Raw genomic sequence first — 10,748 nt, 5'->3', positions numbered from 1 at the left:
CCCTTTTGGTGTTAAATTATTGGCCAATTTTGTATTCAATTGATGACAATTATAGCCAAATTGATACCAATTTCAAGCTCAAATTGAAATTCAATTTTTTGACCCCTTTTTAAATAACTTTAATCTTAGCTATTAATCAAAATCGATCCAACGACTGAGATCAAATTTTCCACTCCTTTCCTTTTAAACAATAACAAAACCCTAAACTCATTTTCTCATAATCAACCGCACCTTTCTCTTTCTGTCTCTACTCTCTCTTCTCCTCTCTCTAAACCATCAGCGTTGCTACTTCTTTATGTTGGCCGCCACCGAAGAAGCCACAATGTCTTTCTCTCCATACCTTCTTTCCAGATGCCATATCACCATCTCCACCTCAACTCTGAGGGACCACAATAATGTTGTTGCCGTCAGTCTACCCCAAAGATCCAGCTAGTTGCCGGTGAACCTCCTATTTTCTCCGCTTCTCACTGAAATGATGCCAGCCGCCATCGATGCCTCCACTGCTCCAGCCGGTGAAACCTGCTCCAGTAGCCACCGACCGCCTTCTCCATCACATACAGCCACCACTATTACTTCCTCGTGAATTTCCATGCGACGATGGACCAATCCTCGCCGGCAAAGCGATGGATTATCAAAGAACCCATCTCCAGGTTGGATCCCATATCTTAATGTTTACAGTTAAGCCTCAAATCACTTCTACCCGTCCTTTGTTTGACAAATTTTATGGTCTGAGAATGGTAATATTGGGTTGCAAATTCCGATCTGTGTTTGACTTAAGTTTGCTAAATACCCCCAATTTTCTTTTCTTCGGAGATTGATATTTACATGTCCATTCATGGAATTTCATGTTTGTTTGTACTTAGCCTGATTCACATTGAAATGTTGTGTATTAATTTGGAAATCTCATTCTTGTTGTTCACCCTGTTTAAATATAATTCTAGATTCCGCTATGTGTTTTGATTATATGAACCTTTGATGCCATACTCTAGAAAGTCTCATGTTATGTACATATGCCAAAATGCATGAAAAATTGTGCCTGTCTACTTTGGTATTTGGCTGTGATTTCATCCTAAATTCGAGTCTTGCTTTACACCTTAAGAAAAGTGTTGAATTGATTGATTCTTGAACGGTTCCTTGTCATTAATTTAGGTGGTGCATTCTTTTTACTTTTCTACGTATGGCATATTGTTATTTGGGTTGTTTTGATTTCTGTTGTGCGCTCTCTTAATTTTAACTATATTACTTGCTTATTTATGGAAATCAATATGTGTGTGTTAACCGTTTCTTTGAGAATCTTGATATTTATGATAAATATATGATTTGGGTATGATTGGGAATATACTTGGTTAAATTTACTCAATTTCAATTTGAATAACTTGACCAGCTTAATTGTCGCCTATTTATGGTAAATTATTCAAAAAGAAAATTGTGTGGGGTCTCTCTTGCCTTTTTTGGTTTTAACGGATTGTATGCAAATATTTATGGTAATTTAGGATATTGTTCGCCCCTTAATTGATTGAGTGTTCTGATTTTTTAAATATAGTGTTTTCCTTTTTGTGCTACTGATTGATTGTTATAGATTTTTCTTTCCTTTAAACTCTTTAGCAATTCCACTATAAAAAGAATCCTTCTCTTCAAAAGGACAACTTACAATCTCAACACGCTGTATTCTCCATACTAAGCATTGCTCTCTAGAAAACAAGAAAACTTACTTTATTAGTTTTCTGGATTCGGACATATTTTATTATTTTTGAAAATCGACCTTATTTAATAATGTTAGAAAACAGGCCTTTGAGAGCTATGTGGTATTTGTACTTCATTTGCTATATGTCTTTGTTTCCTTCTTTCTATGTTTTCGAAGCAACGTGTGGGGGTATTCGCTCCTTTTTCTTTGTGCTATTTTATTTTCGCCAAACATTTCTAATTAGAGATGTTGAGAGATTCGAAGAGTCACCGGGAGTTCATGGGAGAAGGGGGATGTTCATTCCCTTTATTTATTTATATATTTATTTCTTATTAATTCATTGTATTGTAGCAATTTCTATAAACCTCTATCATGTAATAATAAAATTGGGGGGACTGCTTGGGGGTAGGGATTTTTGTGCTTTATGTGTTTATATGCTACCTAAAATCCACTTAGGCAAACTATAATATAGGACAAACAATGAATTTATGTGGCCACCTATAAAGCATGTTTTAGGAACGGTTAAGTAACTCATAGTTTGAAGTCAATTTCACATCATTTTATCAATTTTGAGATTTCGGTAATTTTAATAATGAAGGTCCAGCCGTTTATTAATTTTTAGCAACACAAGAAATCAATTTTCAGCATTAAAAACAACAATAATAATTTTCCGCTTTGTTATGTCTCTTTTCGACACATTAATTCATCTTCTTAAATGATTTTCAGCATCCAAAATTATTTTTCAGTATATAAATTTGATTTCCAGCACATTAAGTAATAAAAATGATTTTTCATCATATTGAATTAAATGAACTTCCAGCAGTAGTTTTTCAGAAGTAGTTTTTTTAACATGTTAATTATTTTAGCAAGTGAACATGTTTTGCTAGTGTCTTAAAATTAATTTCCAATATTTTTTTACAATATGCTTCGCATAACAAAGTTAACGGGCTTCCCGCTTCAATATATTTACTTTATTTTGACATACTTTGTTTTAACAACTTTACAACATTATTTTTTACGATTTGACAATTACTTTTCATCAATAAACAGTTACTTTTCACTTGGACATCATGCTTAACTATCCTTTACATAATAAATTAACTTTCTTATTCTCTCACGTTTGTTTAACTCTGACATGCCTTTTTTACAAATTCTACAGGATTGTTTTAAAATGATTTACAATTATCCTTCGTTGATGAAAATTACTTAACGGATAGATATCATGCCTATAGCTTAACTACATAAAAAAAATAGTAATTAATTGTCTTAACATGTCAATCACATTAATCACTCTTTAATTAACCAAGAGTCTATCTTGAGACATTACATGCTACTTGACGTTCTTTGTGTTTTACCCTCTTTGAGTCTTAGGAAACATAGCCTTGTTCGTCTAGACCATATATCCAAATTAGCAAAGCCCAATGCCTCCTGGGCGATAGATGCGGCGATAGACATTTCTAGATGCGTTAGTTTTATCCCCTTTTTTAGTGCGCCTTTAGGTTAAAAATTAGCCTAGATGGGGTGGGGAGGGTAGTCATTCGGAAGTGTTGATACCTAGAGACATTGCACGAAGTTTGGGGTAGTTTAGGTTCTTTTAAAAAAAATAATAAATATTTTTGTTATAAATTGCTTTCCTTCTCTCTCCTCACTTTTCTACTTTACATTATTTGTTGTCTTATTTTTGTCCCCACTTAGTTAATAATTAGAAATAATAAAATAACATGTTTGTTTAATTTGTTACTTTATCATTGAGTTAAAATTTAAGCTAATAATAAGCGACATTTATTTGATCACATAGAATCCACATGTAAAATATGAATTCGATCGGGAACTACCTTTGTGGACCTCGAAAGGTGCGTAATACCATCCTTTCGAGGTGATCTGAACCCTTACCCGAATCTCTGGTGAATTAAGACTAAAACAACAAAATAGGTTCGTAGTTAGCCTAGACAGGTGCCCTGATGCACCTTAATTCGTTAGGTGGCGACTCTTCACACTCCCTTAAAACAATCCCCAAAAGAGTGATCACGTCGAATCCCTCTTTTCGCGAGAAAAATAGGGCGCAACATTGATGATGCATAATTATAATCTTTCTCGTTCTCCTTGGAAGATCCATCTTCTTCCCTACTTTTTACTTCCTCATCTTCTTCTTTATCTTCATCTTCTTCATTCTCACCTTTATTTTCCCCAGTTGACAAAACCTTCTCCACCTCCATCAACATCGTTTAGCTCCACCATCTTCCTCAATTATGTTTTCGTACCTTTCCTCAGCTTTACTTTTTCCTAAAATAGATTGTTCAGGTTGTTTCTCTGAATTCATCTGTACTCTAGCCGTTTTTGTTAGTTGGTCAAAAGTTGATCCACTTTCGCTTTCTTTTCTTTTTGAAGATATATTTTATCTACAAACAAGAGAAAAATAAAAAAAAATATTGCAATTGATGTCTACACAATTTTGAAAAAAAGGTAACACAAAATTCAATAAATAAAACACATTACCAAATACAACACACCACCAATACCAACACCAACACCACCGATACCAACACCACCACCAACAACCAATACTACCACCACCACGACCACCAACACCATCAATACAACCAATACCAACACCACCAATATCACCAATAACATCACCACCAACACCACCAACACCACCAATACCAACAACTCCAATACAATCAATACCACTAACGCCACTAATACCACCAACACTACCAATACCAATACCAATACCAATACCACCACTAATACCTCCACCACCACTAACACCACCAACACCAATACCATCACCACCACCAACATCACCACTAATACCAACACCACTACTAATACCAATACCACCAATACTAATACCACCACTATTACCAACACTACCAATACTAACAATATAAACACCACCAACAGCCACCACCAACACCACAAATACCATCCAATAATACCATGATAGTCAACAAAACACTGCAACAAAAACTAAGATTTTCTCGAATTCTTCCTATATTTTTAGCATCAAAACTCAAAATTGTTAACCTACTCACAAAGATAATACAACTAAAAGTCTTATTTTTCATCATTGGTTTAAAAGCCCTAATTTTTAGAAAAAAACAACAAATGTAGAACTCTTCTCGAACTCTATTACCTGTGAAGAGAGAAAACGATGGATACAAGCTAGAAGAAAGTCGAAAATAACAATTATGTGGTTGACAATAAGAAGAAAATCAATCTATTGTAAAGGGTTAGGCAATATGTTGAGTAGTTGATGTTTATATTGTCGGGAGAGAAAGAGAAGAGAGAGAACTCGATATTTGAAATGGTAAAATATTTCTCTTGCAAATGGATGATTTGTATTTTGGAAAATAATGACAAGTTTTGAAAATATTAATTTGGTTCGAATTGATCTTAATTAATTTTTTAAAAGAGATAAATTTTTACTATTTTATAACAAATTAAATTAATTTCACTAAAATTGTTTATAGTTATTAAGTTCAATTTGAACTTTAATGAATTTAATATTAACTTAATAATAATTTAATATGAATCATTTCAATTCAAATTGATCAATTGATGACTCTGGTCAGGACAAACACAATACCAACATCACGCAATTGTAATGACATCAATTAAAATTACAGTTGAACCTATGAACTCATCCTTAATTCTAGCTAAATCAATTTAGACATTTCAAATAATTGCTTGATATGAATCATTTCAATTCAAATTGATCAATTAATGACTCCGGTCAAGATGAACATAATACCAATATCATGCAATTACAATGACATTAATTGAAATTGTAGTTGAAACTATAAACTTATCCTTAACTCTAGCTAAATCAATTTGGATATTTCAAAAAATGGCTTGATATGAATCATTTCAATTCAAATCAATGACTCCGATCAAGACAAACACAATACCGACATCATGCAATTGCAATGACATCAATTAAAATTGTAGTTGAACCTATGAACTCATACTTAATTCTAGATAAATCAATTTAGGTATTTTAAAAAATGGCTTGACATGAATCATTTCAATTCAAATTGATCAATTGATGACTCTGGCTAGGACTAACATAATACCAATATTATGCAATTGAAACGATATCAATTGAAATTGTAGTTGAACCTATGAACTCACCCTTAATTCTAGCTAAATCAATTTAGATATTTTAAATAATGGATTGATATGAATTATTTCAATTCAAATTGATCAATTGATGATTGTGGTCAAGAAGAACACAATACCAACATCATGTAATTGCAACGATATTAATTAAAATTATAGTTGAACCTATGAACTCATCCTTAATTCTAGCTAAATCAATTTAGACATTTCAAACAATGGCTTAATATGAGTCATTTCAATTCAAATTGATCAATTGATGACTCCGATCAGGACGAACACAATATCAGCATCATGCAATTACAATGACATCAATTGATATTGTAGTTGAACCTATACAATCATCCTTAACTTTAGCTAAATTAATTTAGATATTTCAATCAATGGCTTGATATGAATCATTTCAGCTCAAACAGATCAATTGATGACTCCGGTCAGGATGAACATAATACCAACTTCATGCAATTGCAACGACATCAATTGAAACTGTTGTTGAACATATGAAATCATCCTTAATTCTAGCTAAATCAATTTAGATATTTAAAATAATGGCTTGATATGAATTATTTCAATTCAAATTTATCAATTAATGACTTTAGTCAGGACAAACACAATAACAACATCATGTAATTGCAACGATATCAATTGAACTTGTAGTTGAACCTATGAAGTCATCTTTTATCTAAATTAATTTAGATATTTCAAAAAATGGCTTGATTTGAATAAATAAAGGACTAATCTATTGTAACATATGACACATCTGTTGAAAATTAGCAAATAAGTATAGACATATATTAAAATAGATGTTCAACCAGTTGCAACGAATTACTTATCTGTTGGAAATTATCAAATAGATAATGACATTTGTTGTAAGAGATGACTTATCTATTAGAAATTATCAAACAAGTAATGATATCTATTATAACAGATGATTTATTTATTAGAAATTATCAAATAGCTATTGCCTTCTGTTGCGACAGATAACTGATCTATTGAAAATTTTCAAACAAATGTAGACATCTATTGCAACAGATGACTTATTTATTTTAAGATCTTTTTTATTTTACTATAAAATAATTTTCTATCCAAAATAATAAAGAAAAAAATACTAAGGCGGTAAAAATTTTTGTTGGATAACTCAAAAATCTCCTCCTTGACTTATCTTATCTTGTCTTTTCAATATCACCATCATTGTCTCCTCTTTTTCCTCAAATCATTTCACCATCATAAATTATTAATTAATATGTAGTCCCTTCTCTTGAATTCTCTCTCCTTCAACCATAAAATAATTCATCTCTCTTCTTTCTCTTTCTCTCCTCTTAAGGGTAATTCAAACTGTCTTTTTTTTTTCCTCTTTTCTCTCATCTTTCACCTGAGGATCCTTTCGGATCTCAACCAATCTATATCTTTTCTTGCCTAAAATTGGTTTTTTAATCCCTTTGCTTTTGACATGTCAGGAATGGTTCACTATTAAATCTGCATTCTCTGCTATTAATCTTAACTTCTCATTTTCTTCTTTGCCTATTTCATCAAATTTTATAGGTTTTATATGATAAAAATTGAAATTGTGAATATCATACTTTTAAATTGGTTGTTTAAAATAGTTATTTACATTTGTTATTTTTTATTTATTTATCTATTACCCATATCCTATTTATTTAGAAAATTGAAAGAGAGGTATTTTAAGTCACGAATGAACGAACCATTATTTTTATTAAAATATACGAAAAAGTCATCTATTTGGAGATATTAAAAAGCTTATTAGTAGTATTATTTTTTTTTGTTTTTTATTTATTTCCTTATTGTTGATATTGTTGTTTGTGTTGGTGGTGTTGGTGGTGCAATAGGTAGAACATATGGTGGAAGATATAAAAATAGGTCTTCCAACAGATGCCCCATCTGTTGCAACTAATGAATCAGCTATTGGAAGAAATCCAAATAGTTATTACAATAGATGACCCATCTATTGCAACAGACGGAGCACCTATTGGAAGAAATCAAACTAGTAGCAATGCTGATTTGATTTCTTCCAATAGATGACCCATTAGTTGCAATATATTTGTCACTTGTTTTAATAGATTAGTCATCCATTGCAACAAATGGGTCATCTATTGCAACAGAGTGGGAATCTGTTGCAACGGATGGGTCATCTGTTGGAATGCTTGTTGTAATGTGTTGAATTTATTGAATTTTGTGTTACCTTTTTTTAAAATTATGCAGACATCAATTGTAATGTTCTTTTTATTTTTCTCTTATTTGTAGATAAAAGATGTCTCCCAAAAGAAAAGAAAGTGAAAGTGGATCAACTTTTGCCCAACCAACCTAAAAGGCTAGAGTAAAGATGGGTTCGAGGGAATAAGCTGCTTACAGATGGAACCACTTCATATATGGGAGGTATGTATTACTGATAATGTTGTCTTGAAAACACACATAGAGTACACTGATTTTGTGAATGCATTTTTTATCGATTAGGCATTAATCATTCAAACAAGATATTGCATTTTATAGTTAAGATTGATAGGTTCGAACTGATAAGGCTGAGGGACCAAGTAGGTGGTGTCAATACCCTATTACAGTTTAATAATGTTTTTGCTAATGTTTATGTGTCAATTTTAGAGAAAGGATCAAGTTTTTGCTAGCAGTGTAAAAATTCAATAGTGATTGGACTTATTTTATGGGTTAAATGGACTTTTAAAAGGCCTTCGAAGCCTCGCATTGCTGTAAAGAAGAAGGGAAATCAATATAGTAATTGCCTTGGTCCAAATTTATATGGTTGGGTAACTTAGAGTGATAATTATAGAATGAAAGGTGCTCGGGAGAATATCTGCTATGGAAAGGGAAGGTATTGAAGACTATATATCAACTCAAACCTTATTAAAGAAGAAATGCAGGGTAGCAAGGAACGTGTAGTGAATCTAGCTGATGAAATTGACATAAAAATGAGAAAACTGAATGAGCTAAAAATGAAAGTGTATAAAAAATCAAAATCCATCACTCATTGTTGAAAAAAAATGGTGAAATCTATTGGAGATGTGCACTTTTCTAGGTAACTGCAAATAGTTAGCGTGGTCTGAATGATCACCTCCAAAGTAAGGAACAAAACTCAAAGAAAGTAGCTTTGTGAGCATCGAGGGTTGGAAAGATGGACAGTTAGGAACGAATAATAAACTAAGAACTCCTGAAGTAAAAAGATGGGATTAAGCGAAGGTGGCAATTTCTAAAGTTAAATTTACATCCTAGGCCTTCTGGTTGTGGTTCTAATCAGGTCAAAGGTAGTGGAAACAAAAGGGAATGTGATTTCTGCCCAACTTCAGACCTTTTTGTTTACACTGCTATTGACATGATCAGAACCACAAATAGAAGGCATGAGATGCAAGGTAGACTTCATAAATTCACACCTTGGATTTCCTTATTTTTACTTCAGAAGTTCTTGGTTTAAGTTTCATTCCTGATTGTACAGCTTTCCAATCCTCGATGCTCGTAAAGCTACTTCCTTGGAGTTCCATTCCTTTCTTTGGAGGTTATCATTCAAGCCATGCTAAATAGTTGTAATTACCTAGCAAAGTGTCTAGATCTAGTCCACTTTGTCATTTTTCTTTTCAAGAACGACGATCGGATTTTAATTTCTTGATACACTTTCATATTTACATCTCATTCAGTTTTTTCATCTTTCAAGTCAATTTTATTGGCCAGATTAGCTAGAAGTTCCTTGCTTGCTACCTTCTGTGCCCTCTTTAACAAGGTCTGAGATTATATAGTCTTCAACAGCTCCCCTTTTCCATGCAAGTATTCTCATATGGCATGTTTTGCAATATAATTGTCTCCCAAAGCTACCCATCCATATAAATTTGGACCAGGAAAATTTCTATTCATTTACCGTTATTGTTTCCTGCACTAGGAGGCTTCGAAGGCCTTCTCAAAGTCTATTGCACCATTAAAATCAATCCACATCACTATTGAATCTCTACACTGTTATCAAATATTAATCCCTTCTCAAAACATGACACATAAACATGAGCAAAATTATCATTAAATTATAATAGGGTATCAACACCACCTTCTTGGAGCCCTTCGGCCTTATTAGTTTGCACCTATCAAACTTAATTGTAAAATGCAGGATCTTGTTTAAAGAATTAATGCCTAATCGGTAAAAAACTACATTTACAAAATCATTGTACTTTATGTATGTTGTCACGATAACTAGATCAGTAATATATAACTCCCACGCATGAAAGTGGATCCATCGATCTGCACACACCTTATTCTTCCTATCCTATTAATGTCAAATAGTGTTTAATTTTCAGTTCCTATCATAAAGTACTGTACAAAACTACGGAGACTCAAAGGGTAACCATCTTCAATGTCAAAGGACTACATGCCTGTCAAGAAAAAACAAGTGTTATATATGTAGTGTACCATCATCATTGTAATAGTAAAATTATGTTGTTGTTTGTTATGAACTTTCATAATTTTAACTCATTATTAGGGATATAAATGTTATACTCCCTCCGTTTCAAAAAGAATGACCCACTTTTCTTTTTAGTCCGTTTAAAAAGGAATGATTCATTTCCTTTTTTGAGAATACTTTAATTTCAACTTTCCACATGACATATTTAGGACCATAAGATTAAAAGGCATTTTAGTACATTTGATACAACTTTAATTTAAGGCCACAAAATTCAAAAGTCTTCTTTATTTTCTTAAACTTTGTGCCAAGTTAAAGTAGGTCATTATTTTTTAAATGGAGGGAGTAATTTATTATATAAAAATATGTTTTATTAACTTTTGCATCAATAACAAGGGTAAAATAGGAACCAAATACAAAACACCACAAAAAAATTTCAGAAGATTACCCATCTATTGCAACAGATGGACATTTACTGGAAGAACACAATACAGTTCATCAATCTGGATTGTGTTCAACCAACAGATGACCAATATA

The 10,748-nt window shown here is 32.2% G+C and overlaps 1 long non-coding RNA gene across 1 annotated transcript; it reads left to right on the top strand.

Annotated features, from left to right (window-relative positions):
• The first annotated feature begins 206 nt into the window (after positions 1-206).
• Positions 207-10,285, top strand: LOC124898922. Its single transcript, XR_007055891.1, has 2 exons — positions 207-650; positions 8,069-10,285. It is a non-coding gene; the product is annotated as an uncharacterized LOC124898922 (long non-coding RNA).
• The last annotated feature ends 463 nt before the right edge of the window (positions 10,286-10,748 follow it).

This window comes from Capsicum annuum, chromosome 5 (assembly GCF_002878395.1).
Source record: "Capsicum annuum cultivar UCD-10X-F1 chromosome 5, UCD10Xv1.1, whole genome shotgun sequence".
Taxonomy (NCBI): Eukaryota; Viridiplantae; Streptophyta; class Magnoliopsida; order Solanales; family Solanaceae; genus Capsicum; species Capsicum annuum.
Note: the sequence above shows the minus strand (reverse complement) of the source record. Positions and strands in the feature narration are given on the sequence as shown.